This window comes from Mustela lutreola, chromosome 3, assembly GCF_030435805.1.
Source record: "Mustela lutreola isolate mMusLut2 chromosome 3, mMusLut2.pri, whole genome shotgun sequence".
NCBI classification, from domain to species: Eukaryota; Metazoa; Chordata; class Mammalia; order Carnivora; family Mustelidae; genus Mustela; species Mustela lutreola.
In genome coordinates this window covers 21,118,446-21,145,956 of record NC_081292.1, presented here as the reverse complement: position 1 = coordinate 21,145,956, position 27,511 = coordinate 21,118,446, and positions in this window count along the sequence as shown.

Genomic DNA, 27,511 nt, shown 5'->3' with positions numbered 1-27,511 from the left:
GTTTTTAGTGAAAAGAATGGAATGCAAAATTATATATACAGTATGATCTTTTTAAAAGACAACTTCACTGATGTATAATTTACATACCATAAAATGTACCAATTTTAACTGTACAATTCAATGATTTTTTGGAAAAGCTACAGCTATGCAGCCATTACCACAATCCAGTTTTAGAATATTTCCATCACCCCCCTCCCACCAAAAAATCTCTCATGGCTATTTGTGGTTAATTCCTATTCCTACCCCCCACCCCCAGCCATAGTGGACTGAATGAAACAGATTTTTTTTCTCTACAGATTTGCCTTTTCTGTACATTCTATATAGATGGAATCATGTGACCATTTGCATATGGCTTCTTTCAGTTAGCAGAACACAATGTTTTTGAAATTTATCCAGGCTGTAGCATCTATCATAGTTTGTTGTTTTTATGCGCTGGAGAGTATTCCCTTATATGTTATAAAACATCTTATTTACCTCTTCACCAGTTGGTAGACATTTGGATTGCTTTTACTTTTTAGCTCTTATGAATAATGCTGATGTGAACATTTGTGTGCAAATCTTTGTGTGGACATATGTTCTGCTCCCTCCTCCTTTCCTTTTCCTACCTTCCTTCCTTCCTTCCTTCCTCTTCCTTCCTTCCTTCCTTCTTTCCTTCCTTCCTTCCTTCCTTCCTTCCTCTTCCTTCCTTCCTTCCTTCCTCGTCCTTCCTTCCTTCCTCTTCCTTCCTTCCTTCCTCTTCCTTCCTTCCTTCCTTCTTTCCTTCCTTCCTTCCTCCCTTCCTTCCTCTTCCTTCCTTCCTTCCTCTTACTTCCTTCCTTCCTTCCCCTTCCTTCCTTCCTTCCCCTTCCTTCCTTCCTTCCTCTTCCTTCCTTCCTTCCTTCCTTCCTCTTCCTTCCTTTCCTTCCTTCCTTCCTTCCTTCCTTCCCCTTCCTTCCTTCCTTCCTTCCTTCCTTCCTTCCTTCCTCTTCCTTCCTTCCTTCCTTCCTTCCTTCCTTCCTTCCTTCCTTCTCCTTCCTTCCTTCCTTCCTTCCTTCCTTCCTTCCTTCCTTCCCCCACCCCCTCTGTTTCTTTTTTCGGAGTCCCAGTATGGAAGTGCAAGGTAACATGGTAAATGCATGCTTAATTTTTCAAGAAATCACAAGGCAGTTTTAAAAGTGGGTGTCCCATTTTACATTCCCACCAGTAATTCATGAGAGTTACATTTTCTCCACATTCCCACTAATACCTGTGATGGTGTGTATTTTTTTTACAGTTGTTCTAGTAGATGTGAAACAATAGCTCCTTCTGGTTTTAATTTGCATTTACCTGAAGACTAGTAATGTTGAACATTTATCTGCCATCTATATATCTTCAAATCTTTGGTCAATTTTTAGTTATAAGAAAACAAAAGAAAATTTTGTTTTCTTATAACTAAATGTTGAGAGTTCTTTATATCTCGTGAGTGCAGGTCCTTTATCAGATATGTGATTTACAAATATTTTCCCTTCAATTTGTAACTTGATTTTTCCTCTTATCAGAGTCTTCCAAAGAGCAGAAGTCCTAAATTTTGATGAAGGACAATATAATTTTTCTTCTATGGATTGTGTTTTTGTGCTTATCTAAGGAAGCTCTGTCCAGTCCAAGGTTCCAAAGATTTTCTCCTGTTTTCTTTAAGAAGTTTCATAGTTTTCAGTTATTCATTTACACCTACAATTCATTTTTGGTTATTTTTCTGTACAAAAAAGTATGTACTGAAGTTCCTTATTTTCATTTATTTTATTTTTTTGCTTATTGACAGCCACTTGTCTCAGCATCATTTGTTAAGGAGACTATCATTCTTAACTGAACCACCTTTCCCCTTTTGGTGAACATCAGTTGGCCATTTGTGTATATATTTCTTTTTTTTTTTTTTTTTTTTAAAGATTTTATTTATTAATTTGACAGAGAGAAATCACACAAGTAGACGGAGAGGCAGCCAGAGAGAGAGAGAGGGAAGCAGGCTCCCTGCTGAGCAGAGAGCCCGATGCGGGACTCGATCCCAGGACTCTGAGATCATGACCTGAGCCGAAGGCAGCGGCTTAACCCACTGAGCCACCCAGGCGCCCTGTGTATATATTTCTGGATTCTTTATTCTTTACCATTTGTCTATCTGTCCATTTCGCCACCAATACCACAACAACCTGATGAATTTATAGCAATAATTCTCAACTATAAGTGACATTGCTCCACAGTGGGATTTGCCAGAAATTGCATATTTACTTGATTTCTTTTTCTTCTCTGTCCTGCTTCTCCTCTCCCTTCTTGGTTTGTTCTGGGAACACAACTGAATTGACCATTCACACTAATTCCTTGTCTATGAGTCTTTTTTGTGGGGAACCAAACTTAAGATAGGCAAATATTATAGTGCCTGCAATACTATTAGCAATCAATACATGTTAGCTGTTATTCTTACATACTGTTGTTGCTGTTCATTTTCCTCACCTCATTTTTTGAGAAGCTCCCTTTATGAAAGTGACCAGTTATGTCAGTCTGCAGTTTTCCTTTGGGCAGGCTGTGAAGTTATGGTAGTATTTAACTATCTTAGTGTAGTATCTCTACTTAGTACCTAACTTAATATTTATTCTCATGTATCTTAGTAAGTTATTTATACTTAGTGCTTACCTAAATATGATACTATCTTTGACTAGTATTATACAAATGCTGTGTGTTCATTCTAATTATTTAATGTGGCTCTCATTTGTTAACTCAATTACAGATCCCAGTCTCAGCAGAAGGAATAAAAAATTAAAAAGAGCAATCATCAACAACTTGGAGGGATCTTGGCAAGGACCAAATACAGATTAAGACGTTGGGTATCAAAAACCATTGCCAAAAGCACAAGCTGGGGACTACCAGGGGTGGCCAGATATCCCAAAGAGAGCACAGACCCTCCATTACAGCACAGCGAGAGCAAATCCCTGACATTTCTGACCTGGCACGTTCTCAAGGACCCTAGAGTAAAGGTACTAAGCACCAGTTCAGATGTAAAGACCATGTCCAATTTTGGTCTTTATAACTTAGAAGAGATGTAACGAAGTAGAAAAGGTTCAGAAAAGGGCAAAGAAACAGTCAAATAATCAGCAAATTGAACCTCTGAGGAAAGGTTAAATGAGTTTGGCTTGTTTACCCAGAGAAAGAAAGGCCAAAGTTTACTTAATACTTCTCTTCAAGAATTGAAAGTTGGCATCTGACCAGATATTCTACATTTTTGGAAAACAAGACTAGCCAAGCCCAAGCTCCACCTCCCTACCAACCCTCCACCAACACACAAAATTAAAGAATTTAAGGCTTAGGATAGAATAAGAAACGGAGATTCAAATGAGGAAGAATTTCTTGATTCAAAAGTAAGAAAGGTATGGAAAAATCTACTCCTGGTAGAGGAAGCTCTGTTCCAGTCATCTGTAAAATATAAGAAAATGCCATTCATTTGCAGAAATGGATGCTCTTTAAATGGTGGCTGAAAATCCATGAAAGGTCACAAAATAAATGTGAATAGATCTAACTTTAGTTGTTACCACTGCAGCTTCTGTTCGGAAGAACAGGATTTGATGTGCTGGGGGCTCTGCCAGACTCACACCCCAGCTGGCTGAAGGGTTGGTACAGGAGCTGAGAGGATCACCACCCATAACCGTATAGTTCACCCAATGGCTGTATCAGTTAGTTTTCACTGTGTAACAAAACACGCCGAAAAATGGTGGTGTAACGTAATTATTTCTTCATGTGGGCTTAGGCAGTCTGGCTTCAAGCTGCAGTGGCCTAATTGGCTCTGTTGCTTGAATATTTCTCATAGAACCTGGGTAAAGGGGAAATATCCACCCAGGGAAAAGTATTTTTAATGGTGAAAAGTAAAATATAAAAGAGCAAGGAAGTCCCATTGCACAAGCACATCTCAGGTCTTTGCTTGCATCCTGTCTACTAACCTCTCATTCATCAAACTCAAAGTCATGAGAAGACACACTCTGTCTTCTATAGGAGGCACTGCAAAGATAGATGGCAAAGGGTATGAACACAGAAATGAGTGAAGAATTGGGGCCAGTATCTCCCTCCTAACAGGAGAGGAAAGGTCAATCCTCTCAGGTAGCTTAGACCTAAAAGGACTCATACTAAGGTGTTGGTTGTTACCAGAGTGGTTCATGGAGCCTTGCTTTGGCTGAACTATGCTTGATTCCCCATGTTGGCCACAGAAATGACCTTGCCTTGCCTCTTGTTACTGCTTTAGAAGGATGATGACCAAAGGCCAGCCATGAGCCAAAGATTCTAAGCAAGAGTGGAATCTCTACCTTTCCCCTTCCTCCATATTCCTCCAAAGCAAAAATGTATCCACCTTTTCTATTTTAAATATGAATTGATGATACAACAACCTACAGAGTTATCTGATTCAGAAACCTAAACTTCACCCTTGATTCTTCTTTTCATTTTAATCCCTTTATCCCATTTGTTTGAAGTCTCGGTGATCTAACCTGAAAAGACATACTCTTTCACTCTCTCAGGTGCCTTCTTTGAGAACCTTCTTGTTTCTCGAGTGGATCACCACAGTGATCTTACCTGGTCTGCCTGTCACTGTCCCGTCTCTCACCTCCCAAGGCTATCTATTACACTGCAGTCAAATTCCTTTGGAAAAAGCAAATTAGATTATGTCCAAACCTGCTTAAGGAAAAATTGAAGGATAGGTGTTTGTTTTGTTCTGTTTTGTTTTGAGGACAATCTTCAAATCTTTATCATGGCATTCAAGGACCTCTGAAATCTTGCTCCCTTTCCAGCTTCAACCCTCTCTACCCCAATCACACTGGGCCACACATTCTTTAAACATTCCGCTCACTGCAGTAACTGAATATGTTTGTCCCTGCTGTTCCATATGCTTGGAATGCCCTTTCATATGTCCTCTGCCAGACCAAAATTTCTTTTTTTCCCCTCCTTCTGAAGGTTTTACAATGCATTTTGTTCATTTTACTTTATTTTATGAGACCAAAATTTCTAATTGTTACCCTCAAACATCACTGTCCTTTTAGAATTAATCATTCTCTCCATGTTTCCATGGTGCTTTCTTCATCACATTCTCATAGTGCAGGCCACACATAAATGTGCATGTATTGATTGCTCACAGAAACCCCAGGAAGAAAGAAGAGCATCAATAACTCCTGCACAATGCAGAAAACTCTGCAGAGAGCACTTAGCCTGGAAGCTGCTCTTTCCCTTCTCGAGGTCCAGCGTGTCCTCTAGGATCCCTTATACCACTACCTTTCAGTAGAGTTTCTATGTGTAACAGACAGTAGTGCAGAGCAGGCCTTGGAGGTTAGTGAGCATCCTATGGTCCAGCTCTGCACGCATATGTGCAATAGTAAATTAGGAATAGTAATAGCTTGGGGTATAGGGAACTATCTAGTGACAATTTAAAACCTGAACCTTAAGAGCAATAACAGAAAAAGAGAGTGACAATTCTGTGTAATAATATGTCAGCCTTGGAATAAAAGATGAAGCAAATGGTCTAGCATGGGGCCAGTTCCAATCACCAAAGGGACTGAGAAGCAGACCTAGAATCTGGAGATAAACTGAGAAGAGCTAGACCTCACCATGATGGTGACATCCCACTGGGTGACACCATTAACCAGATGGCTCACATTATAATTGGGTTTTAGTTAGCTCTGTGTGTTAGTTATAGCTTAGTTACTAAACTGTAATACTATATATACATAAATAATCAACACACATTTATTTACTTATTAGTATCTATTTGTGTATTATATTGAATCTATTTTTTAAAGATTTATTTATCTATTTGAGAGAGAGAACGTGTGTGCATGAGCAGGAAGAGGGGCAAAGGGAGAGGGGAAGCTGGTTCCCTGCTGAGAGGGAATCCTGACGCAGGGCTCAGTCTCAGGACCACCAAGAGTGAGATGCTTAACTGACTGAGCCACCCAGGTGCCCCCTACATCTAATCTATTTTAAGGTATGGGTTCAAAAAGGCTATTTAATTCTTTTCATTTTTTAAAAATGTTATCAAGTTCTGAATAGAAAACACTAGAGCATTTTACTGAAGTTAGAATGGTCCCATCTTGAGGTACCTGGGTGGCTCAATCGGTTAAGCATCTGCTTATGGCTCAGGTCATGATCCTGGGGTCCTGAGATTGAGCCCAATGTTGGGGATCCTCCTTGAGGGGATTCTGCTTCTCCCTCTCCCTCTGACCCTCCACCCTGCTCATGCTCTTACTTCCTCTCTCTCTCTCCGAAATGAATTAAAATAAAAAGAAAGAACGGACCCAGCTCTAAATTAAAATAACAATCTATTTCAGAGCACGTAGTCCAGACACATCATTTCGGAACAGGGTGGCTGAAACAACGTGTTTCCTTTTTTGGGTGGGCCACGCCTCAAGACAGTTCCTCACAGATTATCTTAAAGTTCTTCACAGTTCTATTCAGCTGTGAAGCTGCCAAAGCAGTCATCCTGCTCTAGTTACTGTAGAGCCCAGCGAGGTCGGTTCTGGCACACCATGGGTCCACAGCCAGTGCTCGCTCATCTACAAGCCCTGGGACCCGCAGGATGCCGCCGATACACCCCAGTCTGGACTGAAAACAGATGTGCTCCCAGGAGCATGACACTAAGTTGCTCCTGGGACTAGGGCCTCAAGGGACTCCTGGGGGGCTATCCCCAGTCAGTAGAGCATGGGATGGGGATAGTCCTTAAGGCAGAGAGTTCATTACTTTTTCCCAACATGCTGTAGCACATTTCTAGTCCGGCCAGCTTCTAGGAGGCTGAGTAATGAAAAGGAAATCATACATGTCCGAATCAGCAGTGTCCATGCACACACAGTTGAATAAGGTGAAGCGATCTGGAATTTTTATTCTGGCTTTAGGTATTTGTTTCCTTCTCATTCTTTCGTTAATCCACTAGCTGAGGGAAATTCTGTGTCACAAGCCCAGAAGTAAATGCAAGCATTGCTTTCCAGCACCAAATTCTTTTTGCATCAAAAAGCATACTTTTTGCCCCATAATATGTAGCATTAATACAAGACTTATTTTCTGTCTTATGTAATGAATGATCTCAAAGCCAGTATCCCAGCAGGGGAATTATACAATGGGAGTCAATGCTCACCAAATTAGGTGGGGAATCCACTGTATCCATTATTTCAGCCCAAACAGCTGTTTACTCCACAACTTGGTAACCAGGAAAAGACCCATGGATGGCAACCCTTTTCATTTCAGTGGCCCTTTCCGTGGCAATGATGTTAACAGCATACAGTTACTCAGGCCAGCCCAGAACAAGACACCTGTGGTATAAGATAATATCACATTGCATCAGTGTGAAACTTTGGCTGAACACCACTTGCTTGGATCCAAATGTCTTTCAGCCAACTTGTTTTAAGATGTTTGTGCCATTTTCTGTGGGTGGAAGGACAGAGCTGAGATTTCCTTTCGTGTGTTTGAGGTTCACTGCAGAAACATTGGCTATCAAGGCACCATGTGGGCCCAACCATTGGATGTTTAAAAAGCACTCTGTGGGGCGCCTGGGTGGCTCAGTGGGTTAAGCCTCTGCCTTCAGCTCAGGTCATGATCTCAGGGTCCTGGGATCGAGTCCCGCATCGGGCTCTCTGCTCATCAGGGAGCCTGCTTCCCCCCTTCTCTCTCTCTGTCTGCCTCTCTGCCTACTTGTGATCTTTCTCTGTTAAATAAATAAATAAAATCTTAAAAAAAAACAAAAAGCACTCTGTGTATGTACCCATGTAAGAAATCTCTTATACCCAGCACTTTTTTAAAGGTGGACATAAATTCAAAACAAATACTACAATATTTGTCAATTCCCAGGATATCCAGATTTTGAGTGTGTAATTTAATTTAATAAGCATTTCTTGGGCCCCATTATGTATAGAAGTTCTACACTAGACATTCATAGTATTAGAGATAAAGTTACAACATATAAGAGGTAAGACACGTATACAAAATACTAACAAATATGGAAAAGTGCTGAAAGAAGAGATTTGAAAAATACTTTGCTATAGGGTTCTGAATGACCAATACCAAGGTGAAGGGAAGGAGCGAAGACTCGAATAGCCACTGGTCATCGCTCTTTCTCTCATTGATACCAGATACGAAAAATGACCGTATCAATGTTTTTTTTCAGATGAGCTATGAAGAATCCACTTGGTTTTTCGCCTATAGAAAGGAGGAGAGGAGAACATTCCAGATGGAGGGGAAAATACAGACAATGACACAAGAAAAGTCACATTACTACCAGGGGAAAAAAAAAATGGTTTTGTATGATTTGAAGACGTTTACATGGAATTAGTGTCTTGGAGACAGGCGATTCATGCCTTGCCAAGGCTGAAAAGTCAAGATGAGAAACTTCTATTTAATGCAGGGATAGCAATCAAAATTGGGAACCGTTATGATTCGACAGGCCTTCAGGAAAACGAATGCACACCTGTTGGGAAGTATGTGGCTTTGGGCCAGAGGGATCCGAGCTCCAAATTTAACTCCTCCAGCTACACACTGAACGACCCTGTGTTTGTCCCTTAACCTCTCTGCGCCTCAGCTTCCTCAACAGTGAATGGACATAGAAAACCCACACTGGATGTACAAATCCATGGACATGAAGAATACCGACTCCAGAACACTGGCTACTTCAAGGGACGGAAGGTTGGGGCTTGGTCCTGGGAATAGATCACAAAGGAAACTTTGCTTTCACTGAAGCAAATACCACAAGAGTTTAGCATTTTCACTTCTAGGTGGTGAGAATATTTTTATCACTTCCAACTTGTGTAAATGTTTGGGATATTTTGTAAATAAAAAAATAAGCCCAATCTGTAGTCATGGTTGCTGGATATAATGTTTATGAAGTGTGTGATACAGGCCCTGGCACATAGCAGGTTTTCATAAAGGGAAGCTATTTCATTGTTGTTTTTACAATGCAACAATGGGGGCAGTGGAATAGAAAATACAGGATAAAAGAGAAACACAATAAAATTATAGGGCACAGAGGACTTCCACTTACAGCCAAGATGGAATAACAGGAACTAGTTTGGTCTTCCCTCTTAAAACAACTGAAAAAATGGACAAATACATGAAACATTTTTTTTTTTTTTTAAGACAGGTGACATCAGACAATGAAGGGGAGGATTCTCAGAAAGCTGGAAAACAAATGAGGGGAACTCTATGATGGCCCCAACTTATTGCTTGGAAGGAGCTTCTAGGGCTTGAGGTAGGGAAGGGAACTCTGGTAGATCCCAGTGGTATCTGTGACTTGGGAAGACAAAGATGGCAGTAATAGGGCCAGTCTCCCAAGCCCCTACAGTTGCATGGGAGAACAGATAAGAAGAGCGGGCTGGGCAGAGAGGACTCTGCATTTGTAGATGATCCTCCTGTGTATTGAGCTGAGTAATGGCCAGTACATGTAGGAAGCTCCCTGTAGCCAGGAAAAAACCACCTGGAAGCCCTTAAGATCTCACTTAGGACCAGGAAGATTGAGTGATCATACAAGGAATAGAAAATGTCATAATTCATAAGGCATAATGTGGAGTGCTCAGAAGGGTTTCACTTTGCTGGTAGGGAAAAAATTAATCTTGGACTGAGTGCTGCTCTGGTTCTGCCTAACAAAGCTTTATAGCAAACTCCAAAAGAATCAAACCATTTCCAATTTCCAAGTAACTTAGCTACATTCCAGAACAAAGTTTCCAAATATTTATAGGCATATAAAAATATACAGAACCCAACAAGGTGAAACTTATAATATTTAAGGATTAATCTAACAGAAGAGGAATAATACTTATATGCTGAAAACCACAAATGTTGCCAAAGTCAGTTTAAGCAGACTTGAAAAATGGAGAGATATACTATCCCCATGGATCTGAAGGCTTGGTATTTTAATATAGCAGTTTCCTGCAAGTTGATTTATATATTCAATGCAATCCCAGTCAAAAGCTTTGGAAATATGATGGACCTAGAATAGCCAATACAACTTTCAAAGTAAAGAACAAACATTATACTTCTTGATCTCAAGACATATCATGGAGTCAGTGATCAAGACAGTATCATAATGACATCAACATAGACAAACTGGTCAGTGGTACAAAATAGAAGAGTCCAGAAACCAATGACACACACCTGTGGCCAACTGATAGCAAAAAAGTGGAGACAGATTTTCTCTTAAATGGTGTGGAATTATTTTCTAACCATATGCAAAAGGAAAAAAAAAAGAGGAATTTCCATCTTGAGCCATATTACAAAAATTAACTGGAAGATGGTGGAGGAGTAGGAGAACTAAGTGTTCAGCTATATAGTTATCAAACCATTCTGAACACCTTCAAACTCAACAAGAGAGTGAAGAGAAAAAGAGCAGCAATTCTAGGAACAGAAAAGCAACCACTTTCTGGAAGGTAGGATGTGCGGAGAAGTGAATCCAAGGTGATATATAGGAAGATAGACAGTGGTGTGGGGGAGGGCTGGCTCCCGGCAAGTGATAGAGCTGCGGAACACAAAATCAGAATTAGAAGTCTGCTCCACTGAGGGATATCGCTCTCCAGTGGTTAAGTGGTGGGTGGTATCCTCATGGGGACAGTGTGGTCTCAGGACCCATGGAGACACAAAAAGACCAGGGTCATCTGGGTTTAGCAGAGACCCCAGGTATCAGAGTGGAGAAGCCAGCGGTAGAGATGGAGCCAAGGAGGGGCTCTTAGCTTGGGGTTACCTTAAACTGTGTTCCAAGGCACAGTTGGACCACTGCTCTCTGAGCAGGGACCCCACAAGTGGCAGATCCAGGGAGACTCACCTTCCTCCTCCAGGAGGAGTGGTGCAGGAACATGCAGCAGGAATCTGCTAGGTTTGGAGACTCCAAACAGGGCTGTGCTCCAGAGATAGAAATGCTTGGTCACAGGCCAGGTGATCAGAGTGTGGTTGGAGACCAGGAGATGGGAGGGATTGACCGCCTTTTTTTTTAAGGCACATTGAGGAGTGGGCCCCTGAGCTCTTGGTTCCTCCAGGCTGGAGACTAGGAGGCCACATCCTCCCGTCTTCCAAAGCTCTACAGAGAGCATTCAGGGAACAAAAACTCCCAAGCATGACCAAGTAGTTTACTTAGTCTGGCCCCTGGCAAGGGGTGCAATTCTGCCTCAGGCAAAGACATTTGAGAATCACTGCAACAGGCCCCTCCCCAGAGAAGATCAGCAAGAACATCTGCCAAGACCAACTTCACTGATTCAAAGAGAACTGTGGCACTTCAGAGCTAGGGGAATGCAACATACAGAATTCATGGCTTTTTTTCCCTGTGATTCTTTAGTCTTACAAAGTTAAATTTCTTTAATTTTAATTTTTAAATTTCTTTAATTTAATTTTTTAAATTTAAATTTTAATTTTTTCTTATTCTATTTAAATTTTTTTTTTATTTTTTTTAAAGATTTTGTCAGAGAGAGAGAGAGAGCGAGCACAGGCAGACAGAATGACATGCAGAGGCAGAGGGAGAAGCAGGCTCCCTGCTGAGCAAGGAGCCCAACGTGGGACTCGATCCCGGGATGCTGGGATCATGACCTGAGCTGAAGGCAGCTGCTTAACCAACTGAGCCACCCAGGCATCCCTATTTTTTAAAATTTTTAAAAAACTTCCTATTTTAACCTTTTTAGACTATTTTATCTTATCAATACCTTTGAAAAAAATCCTTTTTAATTTTCATTGTTACAGTCATGTTCTATCCCTTTATTATATTTAACCTTATTCTTTGTATACACATAGCCTTTTCTTTCTTCAAAATTTTGGGATACAGTTTCTTCTAACAGATCAAAATATACCCTAAGTCTAGCACATGGCTTTGTTCTGGTCTCCAGCCTGGTCACATTCTTTCCTTTTTTTTTTTTTTTTTTCTTTTCTTTTTTTCAACCAGCTTCTTATCTTCTCAATTCCTTTTTTAGAATCTTTTTTTAGTTTTCATCTTTAAAGTAGTATTCCATCCCTTCATTGTGTCTACCCTTATTTTTGTGTGTGTATATATATATGTTTTTCTTTCTTTAAATTTCGGGAGGCAGTTTCTTCTAACAGACCAAAATACACCCCAAATCAAGTGTGTGGCTCTGTTCTATTCACCAGTCTAATAGACCAGTCTAATATATATATATATATATATATATATATATATATATATATTAGTCTAATATATATATAGTCTAATATATATATTAGACTAATATATATATATATATATATTTTTTTTTTTTTCCTCTCCTTTCTTCTCCCTACCAGCTTTGCATCTCTTCTGATTTGGTTAGTATATATTTTTCTGAGGTCACTGGGGTCATTTTGGCACTTTGTTCTCTCACTCATCTATTCTCATTTGGATAAAATGACAAAGTGGGAAAACTCACCTCAAAAAAAAAGAACAAGAGGCAATACTGATGGCTAGGGACCTAATCAATACAGACATTAGTAAGATGTCAGAATTAGAGTTCAGACTGATGATTATCAAGGTGCTAGCTGGGCTCGAAAAAAGCATGGAAGATACTAGAGAATTCCCTCCTGGAGAAATAAAATCCCTTTCTGGAGAAATAAAAGAACTAAAATCTAACCAAGTTGAAATTAAAAAAAAAAACTATTAATGAGGTACAATAAAAAATGGAGACTCTTACTGCTAGGATAAATGAAACAGAAGAGAGAATTAATGATATGGGAGACCAAATGATGGAGAATAAGGAAGCTGAGAAAAAGATAAACAACTACAGGACCACGAAGGGAGAATTTGAGAGATAAGTGATACCATAAGATGAAACAATATTAAAATAATCAGGATCCCAGAAGAAGAAGGAGAGAAAGGGGAAGAAAGTATATTGGAGCAATAATTATAGCAGAGAATTTCCCGAATTTGGGGAAGGGAACAAGCATCAAAATCCAGGAGGCACAGAGAATCCCCCTCAAAATCGATAAAAATAGGTTCACACCCTATCATCTAATAGTAAAACTTACAGTGACAAAGAGAAAACCCTGAAAGCAGCTTGGGACAAGAAGCTAGTAACATACAATGGCAGAAATATTAGATTGGCAGCAGACCTACCCACAGAGACCTGGGAGGCCAGAAAGTATTGGCCTGATATATTCAGAGCACTAAACAAGATAAATATGCAGCCAAGAATACTGTATCCACCTAAGCTGTCACTGAAAATAGAAGGAGAGATAAAAAGCTTCCAGGACAAACAAAAACTAAAAGAATTTGCAAACACTAAACCAGCCCTACAGGAAATACTGTCTGCAGAGAAGACATCCAAATGTCCAATAGACACATGAAAAAGTGCTCAACATTACTCAGCATCAGGGAAACACAAATCAAAACCACAGTGGGATACCACCTCACATCAGTCAGAATGGCTAAAACTAATCAGTCAGGAAACAACAGGTGTTGGCGAGGATGCAGAGAAGGGGGATCCCTCCTATACTGTTGGTGGGAATGCAAGCTGGTGCAGCCACTCTGGAAAACAGTATGGAGGTTCCTCAAAAAGTTGAAAATAGAGCTACATTATGACCCAGCGATCACACTACTGGGCATTTACCCTAGAGATACAGATGTAGTGATGCAAAGGAGCAAGTGCACCTGGATGTTTATAGCAGCAATGTCCACAATAGCTAAACTATGGGAAGAACCTAGATGTCCATCAACAGGTGAATGGATAAAGAAGAGGTGGTATATATACATAAAATGGAACACTATGTAGCCATCAAAAAAAAACGAAATCTTGCCATTTGCAACAACGTGGATTGAACTAGAGGGTATTATGCTGAGCGAAATAAGTCAATCAGAGAGAGACAATTATCATATGATCTCTCTATATGAGGAAGTTGAGAGGCAGAGGGAAAGGATGGAAAAAAATGAAAACAAGATGGGACCAGGGAGGGAAACAAACCATAAGAGACTCTTAATCTCATGAAACAAACTAAGGGTTGCTGGGGGATGGGTGGGGATGGATAGGGTGGCTGGGTTATGGACACTGGGGAGCGTATGTGCTATGGTGAGTGCTGTGAATTGTGTAAGACTCGTGATTCACAGACCTGTACCCCTAAGGCAAACAATACATTATATATTAATAAAAAATAAATTAAAATAAGTTAACTGAAGATGAGTCACAGATCTGAATGTGAAGCCTGTAACTGTATGACTTCTGGAAGGAAATATTGGAGAAAATTTTTGTCATCTTCAGTTAGGCAAAAAACTTTCAGATACACCAAAAGCATGATCTATTAAAAAAGTAAATCGGACTCCACCAAATTTTGAGCCTCTCCTCAAAGACACTATAAGAGAATGAAAAGACAAGACACAAACTGAGGGAAAACATTTGCAGATCATATATCTGGCCAAGGGCTTATATAGGATATGTAGACAATTCAATAATAATAATAAATGATTAATAATGATTATTGTCATTAGTTCATTTAATAAATTGTACTTTCAGCAAAAGACTTAGATGCTTCACAAAAGAACATAAATGGCAATTATCACAGGAAAAGATTATGTCACTCTAAAAAGTGCAAAATAACCTTTAGTAATAGAAAGCAGATAGTGGTTTCCTGGGATGACAAGAACAGGGACAGCTGGAAAGCCAATTCTGAGACAACTTTGAAGACTTTCAGGGGTTATGGTGATTTTCACTATCTAGGGTGTTCCATGGAGATACATATGTATTTGTGTGTGTGTTAAAATTGATCAAAGTATACACACTAGGAGCCCAATTATTGTTTGTCAACTTCACCTCAGTAAAGGTGTTAGCATAGGTATAGGGAATGTGCTCTTATTGGCAGGAATGAAAGAAATGAGAATTGACTTCCAGCTCTGGGTGACTGATGGATATGTTGGTTCTACAAAAAAGGTGAGAGCAGAAACTGACTGGCTTAAGAAACAAGCACCCCGCTTCACGTGGGGAGAGGGGAGGGAGGGAGGAGCCCGTGCCCCCCATTCTTTGGTGTTTGTTAGGGTCTGGAGGCACTTTCTAGGGCTCTTACCCCTTCAGCTTCCACTTACCATTATTATTTGGGGTGAAGGTCAATGGGGGGAAAGGGAGCCTTTCAAAGAGGAAGTGTAATTTTGAAGCATGTCGTCTTGTCCCTTCTGTGGACTTGGAAGGTCATGCCAGCCAGTTTCCGCTTCAGCTGCAACACCGTGGAAGCCGTGCGGGAGGCCCAGCTACCAGCACCATTGTCAAGGGTCACCCCAAGTCATAAAACCATGCCGCTCATCCATCAGACATCCATCCATCTAGCCATCTAGCTAGCTAGCTATCCATCCATCATCTATCAATCTACCTACCTCCCTATCTATCTACCTATCATCACCCAGGAGGACCTGAAGCACGGTGGTATTGTGGGTACACAGTAAATGCTAGCTGTTATTAGTATCCTCTTTCATGCTTTTAAATTTACTTACAATGTTTCAGACTAGTAATTCTCAGAATGTGCTCCTGGGATCAGCAGCAGGATATCACCTGGGAATATGCAACGAATGCAAATTTTCCTGTTCAGACCTACTGGGTCAGAAACTCTGTGGGTGGGACCCGGCGAGCTGTGTTTTACCAAATTCTCCAGGTAATTCTGATGTACACGGAAGTATGAGAACCGCTGTTCTAGATTATTGGGCTTGCTAAAGTAAATGGGTAACGAGGGAGGCTTTTTCATCTGCTTTGTAATTCTCAGCTGTGTTTGAGACAGCGAAGGCTTCTAGAACCAGCAATAGAGCCCACAGTTCCTTGCTGATTAAATGCTTGTCTTAGGGCAAGATAGGTTTTAACCAAATGTTTTCAATGCCCGCATTATTCTCTGACCATTTTGTTTGCGTTACCTCTATTTCCATACCAATTTCTGTGCTCTCGGAGGGCAGGGCCACAGGGTCTTACAGAGCATTTGCATATGCCATCGTGCCAGAGACATTACTGCCCCCTGCTAAGTCACTGAGAGGGGATGAAAGACTTCTTCTTTTTCAGAAATGGGAAAGTTCCGAAAAATGTTTTTCCACTTTTATTTTTAGGGGTTGAAAATGATAATACGTGACAGAACCGAGTCCATTTTTATTTTAAACCTTTTATCCTCTCTACCCTCCCCTAAATCCTTGCTTTCTCTTTACCTTTGGATTCGTCCTTGAAGTATGTCCGCTCGTGTAGCATCTTGGCTTCGGTTTATACGCTGGGTTTCTCAACTTCATCCGATTTCAGTTCCGTGCAATAAATAATAGCCATTTTAGCTAGAGTTTTAGCTATGAATAGCTTCTCTCCTCATAACTTCATCTTATATTTATTGCCTAAAATGATAGATTGAAAGTCATCACCTAGCAACTGGAACATTTTTCTCTTGTGGTCTAGTTACTTGTAATGATTGACTATTGCTACCGCTTCACTTGCTCGCCCTGGTCAAAAATGGATATAACGAGTCTATAAATAGATGGCCATTTACATACTCAAGATTATCAGTGCAACTTAACTGAAATGAGCTCATTTGTACAAAATACCTTGTCTATCCATTTATTTCTTGCATTATCAAAAGGAGTAGCCAATTCAAGCCTATCTAGGATTTTATACGTATAGTCCTTTATAAGCTCTGTTATCTCAAACACCAGATCTCCAGTTGGAGACTGGCTTTTGTGTTCCCATGAAGAAAGCAGCTGAAACTTAAAGCAAGAAAGAACACAAAAATTTTTATACCGCTTCATGTTCGTTTCTTGTATCGTGCTCTATCACAAAAAATTAATGCTTTGTACTTTAAAAGAGCCTTTCATCCAAAAACCTCAAAGAACTTTATAAATAAGTAAGCATGATTATTCACATTTACAGGTTGGGAATGATGCACAAAGCTGTTAAAAGTGCATTGTGCATCATTGCCAAACTCAAGAAGAGGCTCATTCTAATTAAATGCATATAAAATGAGTTTGCTTCGTGGTTAAAAATATGTACACGAAGCTCCTCTAGGCCTCACCAGCCCATGGATACTGACAAAAGTTATGATAGTGGTGAGTCCATGTTCCTCTGGTCCTTCTCTCCTACATAGTTCAAGACCTTGGCTTCCTGCAAAGTCTCCTGTTTGTAGCTGGGTGTCCCCAGAGGGCGTTCCTTCCATGCTCATGGACCATCCGTCCCTGCTGAGGCTCCTCTGCTTCCTGAGCTTTCATTCCCCAGCATGTGCTGGAATGCAGTTCCCTCTGCTCTTCTGCAAGACACCGTCCCAAAGGCACCTGTACCCTCTAAATGCCTGGTTGCACCATGTCCAGTGACCTGCCGGGGTCTGGGGAGGAGGGGGTGAAGGCCCTTTCCCCTTTGTGTCATATTCTGGTAGAAGACAGTCTCAGGCAAACCTCTGTAGGTCTACTGTTTTGTAAGTGGCTTTTCTTTCCAAAGTTCTATCGCTTTCTACTTTTCCCTATGGAGAGCTGGGCTCAGAGACGTGTGCTGATGACGAGTATCAGAGTGGACTCAGAACTTTGCATCTTCCATGGCCTTAACTGATGTTGAGGTTCTGTGCAAGTTTTACGTTCAACAAGAGAACCCCAAGGCCGAGTCGACTGTTAGCAGGCTGGGTTCTGGAGAATAAATAGGGACTGCTTGATTTGCTTGTGGATCAGCCTCCCAGAGCACACACCAGGGTGGGTGTGGAGAAGCTGAGCATGGAAACTAGCATAGGACCCCGACATCAGACAAGGCCCCTCTGGGACCAGGATGGACCAAGACAGCGAGTCCACTCAGTGATCACACGGAAAAACAGACAAAATCGGAATATTGTCTAAGCCACAAAAATGGCCCACCATTTTAGTTAGAAGAAGGGGATGCTGTCAGGAAGTGGGGATAATTCTGTGAAGGGGTATCTGCATAAATCTTATCTAGAATTAGGAAGCGATTAGTGGAATCTGAAACTGTAATTTAAGTGAGTTGCTTTTGCCTTACTTAGCATCCAGCCCAGAGCAACGCCTCTTCCTTCTTCATTCTTTTCCCAGATTACCTATTAGCTGCCCCCATCCTAGAAATAAGTCCTAATGTCCTCTTACTAAGACTTAGCAGTGTCCTCCATGGCCCGCATTCTTCTCCGTAGTAACGAGCAATAAACCCAATTAATTGTTGAATAGCAGATGTGTTCCTGGACATCTCTGGCTGGAGGGCATCAACATCCAAGTGGACACAACAATGGGCTCCCTTGGCCTCTGGTATTTTGTTGGGTTCCGCCAATGAGAAGAACCAGGAGAAGAAAGAGGCTGAGAAGAGAATGAGGTCATAGTATTTACGGCCGCCATCAATCTCCCTCTCACAAGCCCTGTCCTTTCTGTCCACATTCCAGTGACCACACAGGCTCCCCTGTGCTGTTAGCCCTGAGACACTGCACCAGGCCCTGTTGGTCTCCGACATTCTGATGGCACATTTGTTAATAGTCACTATATTAAAAGCTCTTCTGCTCTCTAATTTGCCAGCACTGTCAATTTATTGCTGGGCCCAAACCTTCTTAATGGAGCCTTCCTATTACGCTCTGACTCTTTTCTCTTAGGATGTGCTCCTCCTAAGACACATTTCAGTCCTCTTCCAAACAGATTGCTGCTTTGTTTGCTTCTCTAGCTTGCCAGGCCCCTCCAAGGTCGGGGGCAATTCTGCTTCGACAAGTTGTCCCTTTCATTGCCCTCGCAAGCTTAATTGGTAGGTTTAGGAAAGACCTTCAGAAATCGTTAAATTTCAAGATCAGCTGACTGAGAAGTCTTTCCTTTCCTCTTCTGCATCAGAAAACTGCACACCAGTTGTGGAAATTAAGTCCCAGAGAAAAGAATTTGATTATGCAGATGTACTTCTGCAGAACAAACCCATTCTCACTATGAAGAAAATACAGGGAATATTAAACAAACACATCAATGGCTCTAACCATGGATTACCGAAGAGATCACCCTTAATTAATGCATTAAAATTTTTTCAGCATTTAATCTTTTTTTTTTTAAAGATTTTATTTATTTATTTGACAGAGAGAGAGAGAGATCACAAGTAGGCAGAGAGGCAGGCAGAGAGAGGGGGAAGCAGGCTCACTGCTGAGCAGAGAGCCAGATGTGGGGCTTGATCCCAGGACCCTGAGATCATGACCTGAGCCGAAGGCCGAGGCTTAACCCACTGAGCCACCCAGGCGCCCCAGCATTTAAACTTTTTAAAAAATCTTTTAAAACTAGCAACTGATTGATTAAAAGCCCAGAGAACACATTAGACAGATTTCCTTTTGTGGAAGCTACTCCTCAAGGAAATGCAGATGTTGGCACAGTATTTCGAGCTTTAGCACATGATTCGTTCTCCTTGCAACTTAGTTTGGCTTTATTATTATTTTTCAAAAATGATACACTTTAAAAAAAATATGTGATTTTGGAAAGCTTTTCCTGCAGATGCAATTGTTTCAAAATTACATGTTGGGGCTACAGTTCTTTGCTCCTGTGGGAATACATCTTCACTGGTATAAAGCAAGTCAGTATGAAAATAAGATTTGCTTAAAGGAAATTGTTTTATAGACAAGCTTCAGGAGCACGTGGAGTCCATCAGTCACAGCAGAAGCCTGTGACCCTAAGGGCTCTTTCAGAGGAACCTAAGGATAGTTCTAGAAGGTTTCCAAAGACAGAATATGTACAGTTTCTGAAACATTTTGATTGTAATTAAAAGAACAAAGAGGATGAGACATCAACACAGAAATTTCCTACTTCTATATATTACCTTCAGCGGCCAGATTTATTTTAAATAGGCACATGTGTTAGGTAGTTTAAATAAATACCCATATCACGGAGTTGGAAAATTTTGCATGACTTTAAAGATGAAACAGGGGACCTTCAGGGACATTTCAGGGCTGAGTTAGCCACTGTGGGTCTTTGCCCCAGACCCTGAGGGAACATTGAAACTTTTTTCTGTCACCTGTAGGCAACCTCTACAATTATACCCATTATACAGAGAGTGGTCCACTCTTATGACATTTGGAAATGCAGAAGTGACTTCCTAGCTGTGTGAGGCCAAAACCTAACCAAACCCCCTTGAAGCCCAGGTTTCCTTGTCTGAGGAGATGAGTGTGCACTGAACTCATTATCTTTTCAGGAGGATTAAATGCCAGAGATACTCAAAGAGCTCAGCACAGTCCCAGGGCCAACATAGGCTGACTCTTATTATCCTGATAATTACTACAGACATAGTAGTTTAATATTGGGATTTGAAAATTAATATCCCCTATAAAATATGGAAGGGGTTGGCTTAAAGTCTAAGATGTCATACTCTCTGGGTCAATGTATACTTTGCAAATTCTCTTTTCTAGGAACATATCAGATATTTCCCAAAGAGTAAAACAAGTCAACTTAGTTGACTGGAACTTGTAGGGGAGTATATAAGGCTTGCTGGTGTAAAAATAAACCCAACCTTTACATTTTTGGTTAATTGATTTCAACACAGATGTCAAGACAATTCAATGGGAGAAAGTAATCTTTTCAGCAACTGGTTCTGAGACAACCAAATATTCGCACACAAGACAAGGAAGTTGGATTCTGACCTCATATCATACACAAAGATGGGACTAAAACAGATCGTAGACCTAAATGTAAGTGCTGAAACTATAAAAGTCTTTAAAAATAACACAGGAGTAAATCTTCATGACCTTGAGTTAGGTAGCATTTTCTTGGATAAGATAGCTATGAAATAAAAGGAAAAAATATATTGGTCTCTGCTTCTTATTCCTGACACAGAGCTTCTAAAACTTCTTGTAATCTCCTAAGTGATAAGAGCATGAAGAGCATCTTTGGTTCTAATGTTGGTCTTTGACCCTGGCTCCTCACACAGAGCTCTTAAATCCCTTGGAATCTCCAGGGTGATAGGAGCATCTATTGTTCTAATGAGGAAATGCTTGGTAAGCTACTGAATGAGAGCTGGTCACTAGAGAAACCAAACCATGATTAGAAGCTTGGAACTTTCAACCATATCCCCTTTCCTCTGGGAAGAGGAGAGGGGGCTGGGAATTGAATTAATGGTCAACCATGCCAGCGTAAGGAAAAATCCACAAAGCACAGAGTTTGGAGAGCTTCCAGGCTGGTCGGTGGACACACAGGCTGGTGGACACATCCATGTACCAGGAGGGTGACCCACACCAACCCCACAAGACAGATGCCCTTGCACTTGGGGTTCTCACAGCCTTCACTTAAAGCATCTCTTCATCAGGCTGTTGACCTGTATCATTTATCATAATCTTCTTAAAAATATATTTTCTTTATTTATTTGAGAGAGAGCCACAGAAAGTACAAACAGTGAGAGGGAGGGAGAAGCCAACTCCCCGCTGAGTGGGGAGACGGACACAGGGCTCAGTCCCAGGACCCTGAGATCATGACCTGAGCCAAAGGCAGACGCTCAACCAAGTGTTCCATTTATCATAATCTTTTATAATAATCTGGAAAATGCAAATAGAGGTTTCTCTGAGTTCTGTGAGCATCTCTAGCAAATTAACTGACCCCAAGGAGGGGATCATGGGAATCTCCAATTTATGGTCAGTCAGTCAGAAGTACAAGTAACACCATGAACTTGTGACTGGTATTGGAAGAGTGGGCAGTCTTGTGGGCCTGAGCCCTTAGCTTGTGGAATCTGATGATATCTCTTCGGCAATAGTGTCAGAAGTGAGTTGAATGGTAGGACAGCCAGCTAGCGTCAGAGAAATGTTTGCTGTGGAAACCGCTCCTCCCACTCACACATCTGATGTCAGAAATGCTGTGAATGTGGTATTCATATGAAAGTAAAGGAGAAAAACACAGGAGAAAAAGTGAGTTTTTCCAATGTTCTGAACAACAACAGTACTAGAAACGAAAGAAAGAGATAAATTAGACGACACTGAACTTTAACATTTTTGTGCAGCTAATGATACCACCGAGAGAGCGTAAAGGCAACAAAGAGAATGAGAGAAAATATCTACAAATCATGTATCAATAAGGGATTTATAGCCAAGACACAAAAAGAACTCTTACACCTCCGGGCGCCTGGGTGGCTCAGTCGGTTAAGTGTCTGCCTTCAGCTAGTGTCATGATCTCAAGGTCCTGGGATCGGGCCTTGAATCGGGCTCCCTGCTCAGCGGAGAGCCTGCTTCTCCCTCTCCCTCTGCCTGCTGCTCTGCGTGTTTGTGCTCTCTCTCTACCACTCTCAAATAAATAAAGTCTTTTAAAAAAATAAATAAATAAAAAAGAACTCTTACACCTCAATTAAAAAAAAAAAAAAAAAAAAGAACCACCAAATTTAAAAAGTGGTCAGAGGATAGGAACAGACATTTCTCCAAAGAAGATACATGGATGACCAATGGGCACATGAAAAAATGTTTCACATCATCAGTCACTAGCAAATGCAAGTCGAAGCCACACTGAGATTCCGCTTCATACTGCCAAGGAGGGCTGCAACCAGGTCTCATAGTAACAACTAGGGAGAAGGACGTGGGGGAGACCGCAGCTCTCACACCCTGGGAACTGGAATGTAAAAAGCTTCAGCCTTTTTGGAAAACAGTGTGGCAGGTCCTGAGAAAGTGGAGCATAGAGATACCATATAAGCCAGCAGTTTCAGTCCTTGGTGTACACAAAAGTCTATGTCAGCACAACTGGTAGATGAATTCTTATAACAGCGTTACTCTTAATGGTCAAAGTGGAAACAACCTCAGTGTCTATCCCCTGGTGAATGGCTAGACACAGTGTTGCATATCCATCCACTGGCACCCTGGCTAAGAATAAAAAAGGAATGAAGTATTGAGACCCACAGTGATACAGATGAGCCTTCAAAGTCTTATATTAAGTGAAAGAAGCCCATTACAAATGTCACACATTGTATAATTTCATACATACCAAGTGTCCAGAATAGGCAAATCTATAGAGTTAGATAATAGCCTAGTGGTTGTCGGGGCCTGGAGGAAGGGGAAGTTTGGAGGGAATGTGGAGTGACTGCGAACTACAGAGCTCCTTTCGTGGGTGATAAAACATGTTCTAAAATTACATTGTGGTAGATGGTTGAAAAGTCTGGTGAATGTATTCAAAAACATTGAAGTGTGGACTTCAGATGGGTGAATGACGGTATATTAATTATATCTTAATAGGGTAGTTTTAAAAATGAGAAAGAAAGGAAAACACTCCAAACAGACCTTAAATGTAGACTTTCTAATAAGTCAGTTTCCTCCACATAGGTTTCTAAAATATAAAGTATCTATTTGATCACTGCATTGATTAAGCTTGACGTTATTTTATAGCAAATTCTGCAAGTCTGTTTGAGCTAATTGGAGACCCATGGAAGTTTGGATGGGAATGTAATTACCTGAGTTGAACCATGATCAAAAGGCATTCTAGTCTAACCAGAAGGTCCTACTGGATTTTTAATAAGTGCCGGCTCCTAGGAGTCAGGCTCTCCGTTCCTTGAATAAGGCAGAACAATGCTTTTAAACACTGCCCCCCACCCCCGACACCCTTTCCTATCAGGCAAGTGGGGCAGATTGACTCACGGTTAAGAGTGCAACCTTCTGAGTGAGCAGCTCTACTCCCTGCAATGCCTGAATTTTCTTTTCAGTCTCTGCTTTCCATTCAAGTATTGATTGAGACAGGGCTCTGTGTAGCTTACAAGGTGTCAGGTGTTGTCTGGGTGTGATGTTAGAGCTCTGAGGCCACTATTGTAACAGGCTGACCGCCTTTATGGAGGCGGAAGTGCAGAAGGGCAAGCTGGTGGATTAAGGAACTGAAGCACTTGCCTTAAAGGACCCAGGCTTAGCTCAAAACCAGGGCCCTCGTGTCCCTAGAACCTCCATTTCAATGACAAAATAAGCAGCTGTTATTGTACATTGCAAGGGTCTGCCTTTAAGACAAGCAATCTCTGTTTTCTTTTATGTAATGAACTATTTTGGGATGAGATTTTTAAAATTTTTAAAATTAACATATAATTTATTATTTGCCCCAGGGGTACAGGTCTGTAAATCATCAGACTTACATATTTCACAGCACTCCCCATAGCACAAACCCTCCCCAATGGCCATCACCCAGCCACCCTATCCATACCCTACCGTTCTGCAACCCTCAATTTGTTTCGTGAGATTAAGAGTCTCTTATGGTTTGTCTCCCTCCTGATTTGGGATGTGTTTTGGGGTGTGTGTGTGTGTGTGTGTGTGTGTGTGTATGTATATGTGTGTATAGATATACATATCTATATCTATCTATATATACAGATAAACATATCTATAGATATAGATATACATACATCTATCTCTCTATATATACAGATATATGTATCTGTATATCTATATGCACATGCATATAAATATCTATCTATCTATCTATATATATATCTAACTCATTTGGCAATTAGAATGGCTTCCTGTTAGTAACTATTATTTTCAGATGGTCTGATATACAGTGAAAACGGCTAACTACTCCAAGTCAAGAGAGCAGGGTTCAAATCTTAGCTCTGCCACCGAAAACTGTCAGACCTCCAGCCAGTCATGAAAACCCTTCTGTGTTCTGGTTCCCTGTGAATTCCACCTGTCTTGTAGGATTTACCGGAGGGCTTAGTGGGTGATGTCGCTAAAGTGTCTTTGTAAAGTGAAAGGGCCCTCCCAGTTCTCTTTGCTGCATGTGGGCCTGTGTGATGTTCTCACTGAGACTGAAATATCCCTGTTCTTGTAGTTCCTCGGGGCTGTGTGTGGACACTCAGGTCAGATTTGCTGATGGGTTGGTTGTCTTGGGGGTCCTTGGGTTGTTAGGGGACTGGAGGTGTTTTAAGATACTTTCCCCTGATTTGTCCTTAAGGAGGCTGGGACATGACATAGGCCAAGCGTATCTGGAGGGTCATTCATTCACTCATTTAACAACTATTAGTGGAGCACTACTCTGGTCTAGGTGCTTGGGGTGAACTGGTTGATCAGACTGACGAAAATCTGCCCCCAGGGGCTTACATTCTAGTGGAAGAAAAAGATCCTTACTGATGAAATAAATAAGAACATAATTTCAGAGAGCTGGAGGTGCTCTACAGAAAACAGTGACAAAGGATAGAAAATGGGAGTGGAGACTCTTTGTTTTTTCTTTTTCTTTCGAACAATTTCAGATCTGTGGAAAAGCTAAAATAACAAGATGCAACGAACACCCACTTTTCTCATTGCCTAAGTCCACACTGTTATGCCACATTTTCCTTCTGTCCCTCTTCCAGATGTGTGCACGTCTTTGTTTGCATACGTGTTTGTTCTTGTTGAAACCTTTGAAGCTATAGACATCATGTAACTTTATCTCTGAACAGTCCAGCAAATACTCCCCAAGTACAGGGTATGTACCCCTATAACCACAATGTCATGATGACACACAAAAAAGTCACTAATAGACACTAACATTATTTAATGTGATGTGAAATTGAAATTTGCCTCAATTGTCCCCCCGAAATCCTATATCACTGTTTTGTTCTCGTTGTTGTTTGTGTGGGAGAGCAGTTACCTGGGTGATGAAAAAAATCTTCTCTACATATGTGACATTTCAGGAAAAAACCAAATGTTGAGAAAGAGATAGTGAGGTAATGGTGTGCTATGTGAGCCTGCGAGGCGTGGGGAACAGCAAGGCTGGAAAGGCCCCCGCAGAAGCCCAGGAGGCATATCCTCACAGGTTTATGGGCTTCCATCTGGTGTCATCACACTGCCAGACAGTCTTCTCCAAACCCCTCAAGCCCCGGACTTCTGCTGAATTCAGACTTTCAAACAAATCAGAAAACACGAAGCCATCGAAACTTTTTGTCGACCGGTGGTTGAGTTTGGGATGGGCAGGTATGTTCAGGAAAGCCCATGAATATGTTCTTATTTTTTATCTTATTATTTTATATGAATACGTATATATTAACAAAACAGCAAGGGTGCTGAGATGAGAGTGAAGATGCATAAGCACGGTAAGTTTAATGTCGTTCATACCAGAGTTGACATTATCATCAATGTCAAAGTGGTACATCTTCTTTTAAGCCAAATGACGCCATGTTCCATGGGGAAGGAAAAGCAGAAAACTGAAGTTTACCTGCACCGGGCTGGGAATCGGTAACAGAAGAGTCCTGAGAAAGGGAGAGGCAGGTAAGAATTACGTACAAAGTATTAGCTTCTTCAGAACAAAGTACCTTCCCAAAGAGAATACCGTATTTTTTTTTTTTAAACATGAAGATTTTTTACACATTGCACTAGGCTCATGAATGCTAACGGCCACAGCAGACACATCCGAAAGTCTCAGCATGCACAATCAGATTTTATTTCTTGCACATGTAAAGTCTGATGACGTGGAACATCTCTCCCTGTCTGGCACAGGTGGTCTTCGGAGTGCTCTCGGATGCTGGGAAGAGCAGGATGGAAGAAGACACTGGCTGTTTCTGGCTCTTCCCCAAGCACCGGGGGATTATCGTCACTTCTGCGGACACTTCTTAGATGTCAGCCGGTCTCACCCTGCACAATGTCCAGGAGTGTTAGGAATAGTCAGTAAGAGTCTGTAGTCTCTCCACAGATACCGTATGTGAAAATAGGAGGTGATCAATAATGAAGCCTCTGGGAACATCTCAGATGGTGGCCATGAGACTGAGGGTAGGGTTCACGGTAAGAGAAGCCAAGAAGTTAAAAGTCCTGTTTTCTCTTAGCACTGTCTTCTGGAAACCTTCTTTTTCTTTTTCCTCTTGGCCTGAGCTTTCCTCCTGAACCTTCTGAAGATCCCATCCTAGGTGGGGTCCAGGTGAAAGAGGCCTCCTACCACCCCCTCTTCAGTCAGATTCTGGTTGAGGCCAGAAGAGGCCAAGTGTGTGTTCAGGGTTCACTGTTTGGCTCTTGCAGATATGGAGTTAAGTAGGCGTTTGGCATAAAAACAGTGGGTATTAATAAGGCAAGGATTTATCTAGATTATTCCAGATTAATCCAGATGCCCTTGAATTCCTGCATCTACCATCACAGCCTGCTGTTGTCTCTAAAGACAGGAATTCAAATCATGTAAAAAGCTAAATTCAGAAACACAATTGCAGCTTCAAAGCACAATGGCTTTGGAGATTTAGGCCAGAACCTGGCAGCCTGAGGGAGGCTCTCTCTTGGCCGGACTGGCTCTGGCCAGTCCCACAGAGCAATCAGTTACCACGCCAGCCCCCTTCTCTGTGGCTCCTGGAGGGAAGGCAGGGGGCTGGGCAGCCTCTGTCAGCCTGCTGTGTTCTCAATTCTTTCTCGCAGGATCACAGGAGGGTCTAGTATATCTGTCTCTTTCTCATTCATGGTTGCTAGGGTGAGAGGCTGCCCAGAAATTCTTCCTACTCCCATTTGCTTCTGTGGCACTTAAGGAATATACAACTGACGTACGATATATAAGACACAAAGGAGTCAGACAGAACTCAATGGTGAAGATATTTAATACTCACAAATACCCATGTACATCCCATGAGCCTTTCTATCCCCCCCCCCCCCCCCCGCCATTCCCTAACCATCTTGCTGTTAGGCAGAAGCATGTGCCGCATCCTGGGGAGTGAGCACAGTCTGTGTGTTTCATGTATCTCTTTTCCTTTGCTGTATGAGC